The sequence below is a fragment of the Erinaceus europaeus genome, chromosome 20, assembly GCF_950295315.1.
Source record: "Erinaceus europaeus chromosome 20, mEriEur2.1, whole genome shotgun sequence".
In the NCBI taxonomy this organism is placed as follows: domain Eukaryota; kingdom Metazoa; phylum Chordata; class Mammalia; order Eulipotyphla; family Erinaceidae; genus Erinaceus; species Erinaceus europaeus.
Genome location: NC_080181.1, coordinates 16706741 through 16721169, shown reverse-complemented (window position 1 = coordinate 16721169; position 14429 = coordinate 16706741).

The window sequence follows — 14429 nt, the reverse complement described above, 5'->3', positions numbered from 1 at the left end:
GACAGTGGTCAGCAAAATCTCTGCAAAGGAGATTCCCCAGGGAGTTTGTGCCTTCCTGGAAACCCAGCCAGATCAGCACGACCACATTTGCAGTGTCAGGTCTCCAGGAGACATGGCCCTTCCCAAGCCCCAAAGGCTTGGGTTATCTAATAAACTTGGCTTATCTAATAGTCGAGATATCCTTGCCCAAGGGATATTAGTTTGGCTATTTTTATCATTTGCTATTAAAATATTTGAACCCTCTGTCTACAAATAACCACCCAAATCACTAGCTGCCCTTTGACAAGCATGAATGTGAACGTTTTCCCTACTTCTTACCAACTGTTTGGCTTTGAGTAAAAACTCTTTGGTCTCTCTGATCCAATTTCTTGACCTATAACATGGACTTTCAGAAATGGTCCACTTTGTACCAAGAGGTCCAGAGACGACAGTCTTGTATCCTTTGGTAAACATTGTTGGGCACTTTCCAAGTGTCAGGCACTGAGAGGTGCTAGGTGAAGAGTGGCCTTCTAGAGAGGGCTCCCTAGGAATTCTGGGGAGAGAAGACATATGCCCAAGTTGTGTGGTGCAGAGGAGAATGGGAGATATGTCCTAAAAGAGGTATGGATAGAGAGTCACACAAGCATTTAAAGGAATAAAGAATTGCAGGAGGGGATGGGATACAGAGTTCTGATGGTGGAAATTGTGTGGAGTTACATGTACCCCTCTTATCCTATGGTTTTGTCAACATTTCCTTTTTATTTTAAAAAAAAAGAATATAGTAAAATAAAAAGGAATAAGGAATTGCTTCTAGCTGGGGTAGGTGAGAGGGCAGGCTGTAGGGGGGACACCTGCTTTGTTTTGGAAGGACAAATGGCCTGTGGTGATAGGAAGTCAGGGTGTTCTCTGCATGCAGATTGGGGTGGGGGTGGATGGCCAAAGCGGAGGACTGGAGACAGGAATGCTAAGAGTGGGACTGGAGACGGGAATGCTAAGTGGGACTGGAGACAGGAATGCTAAGAGTGGGACTGGAGACGGGAAGGATAAGAGTGGGACTGGAGACGGGAATGCTAAGAGTGGGACTGGAGACGGGAATGCTAAGAGTGGGACTGGAGACGGGAATGCTAAGAGTGGGACTGGAGACGGGAATGCTAAGAGTGGGACTGGAGACGGGAATGCTAAGAGTGGGACTGGAGACGGGAATGCTAAGAGTGGGACTGGAGACGGGAATGCTAAGAGTGGGACTGGAGACGGGAATGCTAAGAGTGGGACTGGAGACGGGAAGGATAAGAGTGGGACTGGAGACGGGAATGCTAAGAATGGGACTGGAGACGGGAATGCTAAGAGTGGGACTGGAGACGGGAATGCTAAGAGTGGGACTGGAGACGGGAATGCTAAGAGTGGGACTGGAGACGGGAAGGATAAGAGTGGGACTAGAGACGGGAATGCTAAGAGTGGGACTGGAGACGGGAATGCTAAGAGTGGGACTGGAGACGGGAATGCTAAGAGTGGGACTGGAGACGGGAATGCTAAGAGTGGGACTGGAGACGGGAATGCTAAGAGTGGGACTGGAGACGGGAATGCTAAGAGTGGGACTGGAGACGGGAATGCTAAGAGTGGGACTGGAGACGGGAATGCCAAGAGTGGGACTGGAGACGGGAATGCTAAGAGTGGGACTGGAGACAGGAATGCTAAGAGTGGGACTGGAGACGGGAAGGATAAGAGTGGGACTGGAGACGGGAAGGATAAGAGTGGGACTGGAGACGGGAAGGATAAGAGTGGGACTGGAGACGGGAATGCTAAGAGTGGGACTGGAGACAGGAATGCTAAGAATGGGACTGGAGACGGGAATGCTAAGAGTGGGACTGGAGACGGGAAGGATAAGAGTGGGACTGGAGACGGGAATTCTAAGAGTGGGACTGGAGACGGGAAGGATAAGAGTGGGACTGGAGACGGGAATGCTAAGAGTGGGACTGGAGACGGGAATGCTAAGAGTGGGACTGGAGACGGGAATGCTAAGAGTGGGACTGGAGACGGGAATGCTAAGAGTGGGACTGGAGACGGGAATGCTAAGAGTGGGACTGGAGACGGGAATGCTAAGAGTGGGTCTGTTGGAAAGGTTTTCCCTTCTGGACCACCCTTTTCCTCTCCTATCTCAGCTCTGCCTTCTCCGCCGTGCGTCTACGACACCCATGACATTAGGTGAGCACAGTCAAAGGATGGCATGAGAGGCTTGTCCCTGGAGAATCTATGGCACCCTGGACCAGACCATCCATGGTCCCTGCCTTCCTTCCCATCTCCTTTTACCTGCCCCTCCAGCCAGCCAAGGTTTAGTGCTGCTAATTAGCAGCAATCAGCTCAGCTCTCCCCCGACCCCTCCCTGGGCTGGGACATGGCTGATGGCAGAGGCTTCCTCTCCTTCCCACAGAGAAGACACAGTAGGTGGTGAAGGCAGGGAGCAAAAGGAAGGAAGAAGCACTGGGAGGAGAGGGGATTAAAATGGGATAATAGGGAGAAAGTTGAGGATCTGGGGGCTAAACGCTGAGTCAGGCTCAATGAGCTGAAGGCCTCTCTAGCTCAATCCTGCTTAGACCAAGTCCTGTGATAACAAGAAAGGGCTTTGTACTTTGAATTACTAAGTGTAGTGCAAAGCCCTTTCCCACAACTGTCTCATTGGTCCCCAGAGAACCCTAGAAGACAAATTTTTAATATTGTCTTTCTTTTGCCCACTCTTAGGTCACCAAGGGAAAGGCTCTTATCACTGTTGTGTATCTTTAGTACAGTGCCCAACACAGTTAGTATCCAGGCAGTAGTGGTCATCTGGCTGGGTGGCTGGCTAGCTAGTTGGACAGGAGGATGGACAGACGGATGGATGGATGGATAGACAGACAGAAGAATGAATGAGATAATGAATGGGCAGGTAGGCGGATGGATGGATGGATGGATGGATGGATGGATGGATGGATGAAAAATTACTTTTACAGGCCAATTACCTTAGACAGAGGGTGGCCAAGCAGTGGTGCACCTGCTTGAGTGTACACATTACATTGCACGAGGATCTGGGTTCAAGCCTCTGGTCCCCACCTGCGGGGGGAAAGCTTCACGAGTGGTGAAGCAAGGCTGCAGGTATCTCTCAGTTTCTCTCCCTATCTCCCATTCCCCCTCTAAATTTCTCTCTGTCTCTATCCAGTAATAAATAAATAAAAATATCTTTAAAAAAATATCCAAGAGAAAGTGACTTACCCAAGACCAGCAAGTTAGATCAGCACTGAGTCCCAGTTCACCCAAAACTGCTTCCTAACACCCAAAACTATCTTCAAAAAGAAAATAAAACTTTTTCGGGCCTAAACCTTTAATAGATCCCTCTCTCCACTGTCACTGGTTATCTCCATCTCCAGGAACAACATAATGGACCCCTTCGTAGACCCCTATAGGACCTTTCCCTCAATGTGGATCAACGATGGTAGGGACAAGGCCAACAAAAGGGAAAAAAATTAATTAAAAAAAAAAAAAAAGGTAGGGACTGCTCCATTCTCGGAAGGGAGGCTGGGCCAAAATCCTCTACCACTCGAGGAAGATGGGTCTGGCAATGGAGACAGAACTATGACCACAGAATATGAGCTCAGACCTATAGAGATGCAGAGGTTACACAGGCTCCTGCACTGAATATAAGCCCTAGACAAACTTGATGGGGTTTACAGTTAACGGCATTTATATACTTTTCCCACATTTGGAAGCTACTCTCTTCCCTGATGCAGCTTTCTAGTCCTATTTCCAACCCTGGCATCATCTCCCCAGATAATACAAAGGTCCACCTGCTATCGGGCTCAGGCAAAAATTAGTGAAGTCACAGGTCTCTTGAAATATACCTAAAATAGACCTAACTTTTTCCAAAATGGAGACCCCAAATCCCACCTGGTATATTCTTGCCTTTAGGTTCCAGATTATTAAACAATTTTTTCTTCTTTATATCTTAATGCTTTTTCAGCCACCAAGTTGCAGATGCTACCATGACACAAACCTGACTTCCCTAGGCAGACGACCTCACCAATGTACCCTGGAACCCCATCTCTCTGGAGCCCTGCCCCACTAGAGAAAGATAGAAACAGGCTGGGAGTATATCAACCTGCTGACGCCCATGTTCAGTGGAGAAGCAATTACAGAAGCCAGACCTTCCACCTTCTGCACTCCATAATGACCCTGGGTCCATGTTCCCAGAGAGATAAAGAATAGGAAAGCTTCCAGTGGAGGGGATGGGATATGGAACTCTGGCGGTAGGAAATGTGTGGAATTTTACCCCTCTTATCCTATGGTTTTGTTGATATTTTCTATTTTATAAATACATTTTTTAAAAATTTAATTTTTATTATTTCCCCTTTTTTGCCCTTGTTGTTTTATTATTGTAGTTATTTTTGTTGCTGTTATTGATGTCGTTGTTGTTGGATAGGAGAGAGAGAAATGGAGAGAGAAGGGGAAGACAGAGAGGAGGAGGGAAAGACAGACACCTGCAGACCTGCGTCACCGCCTGTGAAGCGACTCCCCTGCAGGTGGGGAGCCAGGGGCTCAAGCCAGGATCCTTACACCGGTCCTTAAGCTTTGCGCCACGTGCGCTTAACCTGCTGCGTTACCTCCCAACTCCCTAAAAATATTTTCATTTATTTATTATTGGATAGAGACAGAGAGAAACTGAGAGGGGAGGGGAAGATAGGGAGGAAAGGAGACAGAGAGATGCCTGTAATCCTGCTTTACCACTTGTGAAGCTTCCCCCCTAAAGGTGAGAACCAGGGGCTTGAACCCAGGTCCTTGTGCACTGTAATGTGTGTGCTTAACCAGGTATGCCACTGCCTGGCCTCCTTTTTTTTTTTAACCTCCAGTGTTATTGTTGGGGCTTGGTACCTGCACTACAAATCCACTGCTCCTGTAGCTTTTTTTTTTTTATAGAACAGAGAAATTGAGAGGGGAGGGGGAAGATAGAGAGGGAGACAGACACCTGCAGACTTGCTTTACTGCTTGTGAAGTGATCCCCTGCAGGTGGGGAGCTGGGGCTCAAACCGAAGTCCTTGTGTGGGTCCTTGCGCTTCATACTATGTGCACTTAACCCAGTGAGCCAGCCCCCTCTCCCCTCCCCTTTTTTTCTTCACCCAAAACTATCTTGGTTTCTTGAGCATACTTTCAGGTAAATCATCCTTCTGGAACTCTGATTCTAATCCTTCCTCTGACACTGACACACACACACACACACACACACACACACACATTAAAATGTGCAAGGACCCAGGTCTAAGCCCCCAGGTCCCACCTGCAAGGGGGAAGCTTTATGAGTGGTAAAGCAGTTTTGCACATGTCTCTTTCTTTCTCCCGTCTACCTTCCCCTTCCCTCTCAATTTCTCTTTGTCTTTACCAAAAAGAAAAAGAAACTGACTAATCTTTCATCTGGCAGATGGTTAGAAACCCAGCTGCTACCAACTTAGTTCCCATGGGGAGAACAGGATCCCCACAGGCAGATGGCCACGGACTAGAGGACAGGAGACCCTCTCTGATCACAGTTCTGGAAAATTCAGATGGCCAATTGATGAGGGAACAACAGATAGTGGTTTCCATCCAGAGTTTGCACTGCCCCCAGAACTGACACCGAGCCCGTCATCCCATGTGAAGAGAAAGAGTTCCCTCTGACTTTCCAGACCAAACAGGGGCCCTTCACCTCACGTCCCAAAGCTCCAAGAAGGCCCTCAATATATTTTGGGGGGTCATTGGAATACAGGCACATTTCACAGAAAAGGGTTCATAGTGGGGGGGGGGTTCCCTGAGCCCAGAAAGCTTGTGATTCACTGCCTAGAGGTCCTATTCCCTCTCCTGTTAACCCAAATAATAAACCAAGGCAAGTTTTATTTACCAGACATTGAGTTTATTCAGAAATAGCAGGTAGCAAGTCCATTGGTTTGAGGAGAGGAAAGGGTACACAAAGGGGGGTGTCCAGAGTCCAAGCACTAAGGTCACCAGCTTCTGGGCGGGGAGAGATTCTTGGCAGATGGTCACTGGCTAGGAGGTTAAGTTTCCGGCATCTGCAAGTCAGCTTCTCTCTCCTTCTGGGGGCATCACGTCTTCCTGTTCCATTTCAGATTGAAATTCCATACACCCCACCTAAGGCAGACAGCTTAGGGCCAATACTTTGTTACTCAGTGTGAGTTTTGCCCTTTCTGAGCCCGCTTTAAGTCCTCCTGCTTTGATGAGACAGATTATATTCATAGCTGGTACTGGATCAGAGGTTAGAAGTTACAGCAGGTGGAACTGAGGATCCTAGTAAGAACAGCGACCTATAGAAGCCTGGATGAAGCATCTTACAGAAATCCCAACACTGACTCATTCAAAAGTCATTCTCACAGCCCAGGAGGTGGTGCAGTAGATGAAGGGTTGGACTCTCAAGTTTAATCCTTGGCACATGTGCCAGTCTCCTCCTCCGTTTCCTCCTCCTCTCTCTCATAAACCTTTTTTTAAAAAATAAAAAAGCCGGGAGTCGGGTGGTAGCGCAGCGGGTTAAGCACACATGGCATGAAGTACAAGGACTGGCTTAAGGATCCCGGTTCAAGCCCCCGGCTCCCCACCTGCAGGGAGGTTGCTTCACAAGCAGTGAAGCAGGTCTGTAGGTGTCTTTCTCTCCCCCTTCTGTCTTCCTCTCCTTTCTCCATTTCTCTCTGTCCTATCTAACAAGGACAACATCAATAACAACAACAATAATAACTACAATAATAATAATCAACATGGGCAACAAAAGGGTAAATAAATAAACAAATATTTTAAAAAATTAAAAAGCCATTTCTTTTATTTATTTTAAATAGTTTGTTACAAGATTGCAAGATTACAATGTATAGCTCCACACCACACCCACCACCAAAGTTCTGTATCCTACCCTCTCACCTCCCAGAGATAACCACCAGAGTTCTTATGTCTTACAGTTTACTTATGTCTGTTTGGTTTGGATTTTTATTGTTGTTTGGCAACTTCATGTAAATCAGACCTCTAGATTCCACATATGAATGAAACCGTCTGGTAGTTGTCTTTCTCCTCTTTATTTTGCTAGGCATAATCACCTCCAATACCATCCATTGTGTCCCAAAGGACACAATATCGTCTTTTACAAAAGCAATTTCTGTGGCACTGCACCGTCCCAGACACTGGAGACAGACAGGAGACATGTCCTAGTGGCACAGTGCTCCTGTTATCCCCACCTCAAAAAGGCAGCTGACATGAGCAGGCCAGGGGCCTACGGTCAAACAGCTGGTAAGTGAGGAGGAGACTCAGACAGAACCCAGACAACCCCCCCACACACACACACACACAGTTTTCTTAGATTGGATTAAGAGCTCATGGCACAGGCTGCGTCCAGTGGTCCCGTATGTGACCGTGCAGGCTGGCTGCCTTCTGCCTCCCACTACGTGTGGTGTACCTGTGCATGTGGCTGGCCAGGAAGGCTGCCTAAGAGGAGGCAGTGGCTCAAGTTATCAAGCCTCTATTTTGCCTGAGGCCCACAGAGGCGGGAGAGAAGCTGGAAGCCACAGCCTGTGCATGCAAATGAGGCCGCTGCATAATTAATCAACATCAAACAGTTTCATTAAGAGATGGAGCTTTGTGGCTGTTTGTCAAAAAAAAAAAAAAAAAGGAAAAGGAAAGAAAGTAAAAGAGAAAGAACAGCAAGAAAGAAAAGGGAGAAGGGGAGGCTCAGATGACAGATCCCACATAATGATTCTTCCGGGTGGGGGTGGGGGTAGGGAAGCCCAACTATAAGAATCTAGGGACAGTGACAAGATCTGTTAGGCTGGTGGCTTTATCTCCAAATCTTAGACTTGAGTTCCCTGAATGCTGTCCATGCCTCCTGTCCAAGCCTTCTTGAAGCTGATGCTGCAAGGTGGGCTCTCCTTGACACTCAGCTGTGCGGTACGGTCTCCAGCTGATGGGCTAAGGCCCCACAGGCTAGAGAGATCACCTCTGGGAAGAAATGCCCCCCAACTCCTTACAATCCAGCTCTGCTTCTCTTCCCAGTCACCTTCTCATCCTAGATTCACCCCACTGTGTTACAGATTCATTCACTGGATACAGTCGAAGACTTCATTCCCCTCCTTTCACCAGTCATGGTCTCTCACATGTACTTCTCTGGTATTTCTTCTGCTGGAATGACCTTCCCACTATTCATGTCACCTGCCTGCTTCACTCCTCTTTATCTGTCGGTGCCCAGCTTCAGTCTCCCTTCCTCTGTAGACTTGCCTGAATCCCGTGCCCTGGAAGTTTAAGTATTTTCTTCTTTTTGCTCTGTATGATTCATGTGATTACTTGATTCTTACTTACTTGATAAACTGTGGCCATGAAACAACAGGTTCGTTGGAAACAGGGACTGTATCTTTCGTCATCTGTATCACCAATATGAATAGATGTTTTGAAGTGGAAATGATCAGATATTCAACTTGTCCATATGCCTGATTCCTGGCAAGTGTCTAAGCCATCTGAAATGAGCAGCTTACCAGCTGGAGAAATAGCTGAGCTGGTAGAATACTGACTTGAATGCCTAAGGCTTTTGGTTCGACCTCCATCGGTGTCTGTACCAAAGTAATGTTCTGCCTTCTCTTATACTAAACTCTCTTCCCTCTTTCTTGTATGAAATAGATGCCATTTTGTTCTAAAAATATACTTTCTTTCTGAAGAAATCTCAGCTCCTTGAGATCTGAGGCTGGGGGGTAAAGAGTATGGTGGGAGAAGAGACACTCGGAGGGTTTGGGGAAGCATGAGCCCAAGTACAAGCTACAGTTCCTACCAGACAGAAGCCTTCGGCTGAGCACTGGACCACAGCAAAGGCCTCACGTGCCGGGCCAGCGTCTACTCTTAGCCGAGCCACGTCACGCGACTTGGAGCAGTGAGTGGGAATGTAGTGGTGCCAAAGGGCTTCCAGGGCCTCTGGGCTCCACAACCGAGTGGCCCAGGAGAGTGCAGCAGCTCCTGCCACAGATGCTCTTACCCTCTCCTCTCCACCCATTCAGACCTCTTGACTCCTCGTGGCTTTAGTCTTCCTTGAAATGGCCCCAAGGGAAAGGGTCTATTTTAAATGAACAAGGTTATTAGCAGTCGATTACTGTGGCCTCATGCATCATAACTGAAAAGAAAAAGGCAAAAGAGGCATCTACACACCATTGATGGAAACCTGAGAATGGGAGGAGGTGGGAGAGGTAGGCCCCAGCAAAGTAATCTACCCCCCCCCCACCCAAATGCTCAACACAAGTGCAGAAGGGCTCATTACACCTTGGGACTGGGCACATAGGAGACACAAGCCTGAGACCACAAGTCAGTGTTCCCAGTGATTCTTGATGCAGTGGTCCTCAGTTATTCCACAATTCAGCATGGCTGGCAGGTGTCAGCATTATTGACTCTTAGTCCCAAACTCACTGCCACCTGACAGACCACTTTGTTCAGGGATCATCTCCCTCCCCACCCCACCCCTGGAAGGGCTAAAGACTGCAGGGAGGCAAGAGCCAGAGAGGACACAGGAGAAGCCCCCTCCACAGGCCGGCCCAGTGCCTGGCCCTGGCCAGTCAGACAGGTCAGGAGCAGACCACTCACCTCCAGCCCAGCCTTCTGGAAGAGGGGAATAGGCAGGGCACACAGAAGGACCACTCACCATCACACAAGTGCAAGTACAATCTCATGGGTTACAATCTCCATGTGGGAGAGTGTATGCAGTCGTGGGTTGTGTTGAATAGAGCAGTTGCTACGTGACAGGTAGGTAACAGTGCTAGTCACATTTTGTGAACGGAGAAACCCAGCCAGGTTCGGAGAGCCTGATACGCCCAACATCACACGGCTAATATGTGACAGAGAGGGACATGAACCAGGCAGCCACCGGTCTCTAAACTGTCTCTGCCCTCCATATCATGCCCTCACCTGTCAGTGATGGCTCTAGTGGGTTCAGGTGGGGTGGAGCAAATGGTTAAAGTGTGTGAAATCCATTCTCTTTCCACTCGGCAAGGAGACTGGGGGGTCAAGGACTCAAGAGTCTGGAGAGCCAACCCATAAGCACAGACTCCCCAACCTGAGCCCCTTAATTTCTGGTTCCCTGCCCTTTACACCCCACCCCCATCCTCTCCAGAGTACATGTACCAGTCGGGTCAGGGCCCCTCTCCTTTCCCACGGCCCCACTCTGGGATAGCTTCCTCCAGCTGAGTCTCCACGACTCAGTCACCTTGCAAGTGTGCTCCTGCCAGGAGACACAGCCAGTGGGCGGCAGTAGATAGTCCATGGACATGAGCATAATGCAGTCAGCATCTCCATGTCAAGCAGGAGAGGGGTGGGGAGGAAATGAACTGCCTGGAGCCTGGGGTATGGCCAAGGCTAAGGGCAGGCCTAGGGGGTTATCCCAGAACCTGGGCCTGACCCTGGAACCATGGAAGTCCTTCTTCCCCATGGCCCAGGCAAAGTAGAGAGACAACAACCCAAGTCCAGGTAGGGTCAAATGTGAGTTTGTCCAAACTAATGACTGGCAGGAAGTGATAGAAATGCAAACACATGGTCCAGGAAATGGCGCAGTGGATAAAGCATTGGATTCTCAACCATGAAGTCCCGAGTTCAATCCCCAGCAGCACATGTACCAGAGTGATGTCTGGTTCTCTCTCTCCTATCTTTCTCATGAATAAATAAATAAATTCTTAAAAAAAAAAAAAGAAAGAAATGCAAGCACAGCAGAGGGGGAGAAATACTGACCTCTTAAAATCCTGCTACAAGCAGGTTGTGTGTCCTGTGCTTGAGGGCAGGCTCCAGAGAAATGCCAGGCTCCCCCTCTTTTTTAAAGTTTTTTTAAATATTTATTTATTCCCTTTTGTTGCCCTTGTTGTTTTATTGTTGTAGTTATTATTGTTGTTGTTATTGATGTCGTTGTTGGATAGGACAGAGAGAAATGGAGAGAGGAGGGGAAGACAGAGAGGGGGAGAGAAAGACAGACACCTGCAGACCTGCTTCACTGCCTGTGAAGCGACTCCCCTGTAGGTGGGGAGCCGGGGGTTCAAACCAGGATCCTTATGCCGGTCCTTGCGCTTTGTGCCATGTGCGCTTAACCCACTGCACTACCGCCTGACTCCCACCAGGCTCCTTTTTTTGAGAGGTACAGTTAAGAGCAGGGAGGAGAAAGGGCAAACTGGACCAGCGGACACCCAGGACCGCCTCAACCAAGAGACTCAGAACCTTTCAGTCCTCAGCCCCAAGGTGCCCCAAGCAACATCCTCCTCCTTCTTCCTTCCCCAGGCCTCTCCTCAAGGAAGTACAACCCTCCCCATGTCAGAAACCGGGGGCCCCACTTTCTCCCTCAACCGTCATAGCTGCCCAGAGGCCAGAGCCTCCCTTCTCCACCTCATGAAAAGTCTCTCTCTTCCTTTTGTGGTTCTCGGCCTAGACACCCCTATCTCAGTAACTTTCTCTCTCTCTCTCTCTCTCTCTCTCTCTCTCTCACACACACACACACACACACACACAGAGAGAGACACAGAAAAAGAGACAGAGAGAGAGACTGGGGTCTGCCACTAGCCTCACTCACCTCCGCACTGCTGACAAAAGGATTTCCCCAAGACATAGTTCTAGGGGCTCGCAAGGGGATGCAGAAGAGGCAGAGCCTATGCCCTGCATGCATGAAGCCCTGGGTCTGACCCCTGCCATGAGAACAGAGCTCGGGGTGCCAAGCAGTGGCGCACCTGGTTAAGTGCACACATTACAGTGCACAAGGGCCCGGGTTCAAGGCCCTGGTCCCCACCTGCAGGGGGGAAACACAAGTGGTGAAGCAGGGCTGCAGGTGTCTCTGTCTCTCTTCCTCTCTATATTCCCCTCTCCTCTCAATTTCTGTCTCTATCCAATAATATATATATATATATTTATTTAAAAAAGAACAGAGCTCTGCCTTCTTGCTCTCTTCCTCTCACTCTTACACATGAGTAAGACACACCATACATAGTCAAGTCTGCCTCCTCCTGCACAAAGCCCTTTCTTGCTTCCTCAAGAGACATAAAATAGGAAGCATCAAAATAAAAGGTCCCTCAGCCCTGTAGATTCCCAACACAATCAATCTTTCAGTCAGCCGACTGACTCCCTGCCTGCCACTCTGTAAACTCCCGTCCCTCTCCTCCTCTACACTTGTGCACAGTGAGTCCTCGGGACTGTGCCCAGCTCTGCATCCCCAGCTCGTGGAACATCTATGTCTCTGTTGAATGGGCGAACAGATGACTGTGGGAGAAGATAAGTGGAAAACCACATGAGGGGGGAGGGGGGCCGGGCAGTAGTGCACTGGGTAAAGCACACACAGTACAAAGTGTAAGGACTGGCACAGGGATCCTGGTTCCAGCCCCCAGCTCCCCACCTGCAGGGGGGTCATTTCACAAGTGGTGAAGCAGGTCTGCAGGTGCCTCCCCCGGCCCCCGTCTTCTGCTCCTCTCTCAATTTTCTGTCTTATACAACGACGACAATGGGAAAAAGAAATGGCCACCAGGAGCAATGGATTTGTAGTGCCAGCACCACGCCCCAGTGATAACCCTGGAGGCAAAAAAAAGAAGAGAAAACCACACAGGGATGTTCCCCATGAGGATGAGGTGACAGACTCGGTGAAGCTACCTGCCCAAGCCCACCCAGAGAGAACACTCCATCCCACCTCCCCCTGCCTGGGCACAGAGTAAGGGCCCTGGGTGGGCTATGGGCAGCATGGGGCAACAGTCAGGAGTGGTCAGGAAGAGAAGGAGGGAACTGTGGGAGATTCTGTGGTTAAATGGCTCCAGGTGAGTTTCAGGGAGGGGTTACAGAGCCTGGAGTCCCAATAGTGGAAAAAAGAAAAGGGGGAAGGGGAAAAAAAAAAAAAAAAAGTCCTCGAGAAATCACTCAGAATGAACAAGTTCTGGGACCAAAGTGAAACCAGGGCGCCAGGACAGAGGGACATTAATCCATACTGTCCGTGGTGAGCAGGCGGCTGTGTGCAGGTTACTAATCCTGAACTGTTGTGATTCCTGAAACAGATGTCACTCTTCCTCATTTCCAAGCCCCCCGCAGGCTGGGAGACATGATTTTGTGTCTCAGTCTCAGGAAATGTGAGGACACCCAAGCTGAAAGTACACGCCTCAGCTCCTTGCACTCGGTAGCAACATCTGTTTGAAAGTCTGGGATCCCCGGGGAAAGCTAAAGGCATGGATCACCCCATCATCCCTACTCCCCTCTGTCCTGGTCATTTCCCCCACTTCAAAGGCCAGCTCCCCAACCTAATCCTTCCCAGAAGCCTTCCCCTCTTCCCTCCCCTGCTGCTCCCTGACCAGCAAGAGCTCCTCACCAGGCCCTGACCTCCTAGCTGGTTCTGTGGTCTTCTCTCAGACCCTCGGAGAGTGGGAGAGAGTATCACACATCAGTCCCCTTGCCCTAGGCCTGGTTCCAGCCCTCTCACAGCTGCTTGGGGCCCAGGCCCTGGCAAGAAGCAGCTGTGCTCTAGCAAGCAGGGAGGTAGGCCTTTGTTTGGGAGAGCATGCCAGCTGCTGCCCCGCTTCAGTGCCTGAGGCCCAGGGTGGCTGCATTACCTGGAAAGCACTGGTGAAGCTGCTGGTCAGAGGAGCCTGCCCCTGCCTCCCCAGCCCAGAGCAGCAGACCAGCTCGGGCCAGAAGGGGCCCAGGCCTCGTGGACACATGCCCCTCAGAGTGAGAGGGCAGCATGACACTTCAGCTCTGTGTCCCTTCCCTAGACGTGGGGACTGTGTGTGGCTGGGGTAGGACATGCCCACCCGCCCCACAACCCCCAACACAGAGCAGAGGCCCTGGGAATCCACAGCAGCCTTCCACAGCCCCGCTCCCTTCCTGGGGCCGCCCATCCTCTGCGCAGTGCACAGCTCCTCCTGTTCAGCCAACACCAGCCCGCCAGTCTCTGGGCACCAGAGAGGACAAGAGAGGGACTGAGGATCAGCACCAGCAGCCTGGTCCCGGCCACCCACTCCTCCACACCCCCCGCAGTGGCACCACCGAGCCCCATCATCAGGCACTAATTAAATCCCCCTAATGAGGAAATAAGGATGCAGGAGCCAGCTCCACCGCAGCCTCCCCGGCCCACCGCCTGTGCCTCTCCATCGGACTTATCGCTCGTCACAGGATGTTTACAATAATTTTTAATTTGTGCAATTATTAATCACTTTTCTATCTGCCTCATTTGCATAATAATTAGTCATCTCACTGTTTGGCATGCCTGTGAATGACAGTGTTTTAAATTGAATTAAGATTTTAATATTCTATTTTCCTGCTTTCTTCCCCCTCCACACACTAATCAAAGTCAGATTTGGCAGCTTGAGGGAGGGTGGGGAGGAGGCTGGCAGGCACTGGACTTGGCCTAATCTGCACTGCGGAGGAGAGAACACGTCTGGAGAGGCAGGACAGCCAGCCTTGCCCCGAACCTGGCATGTGAGGGG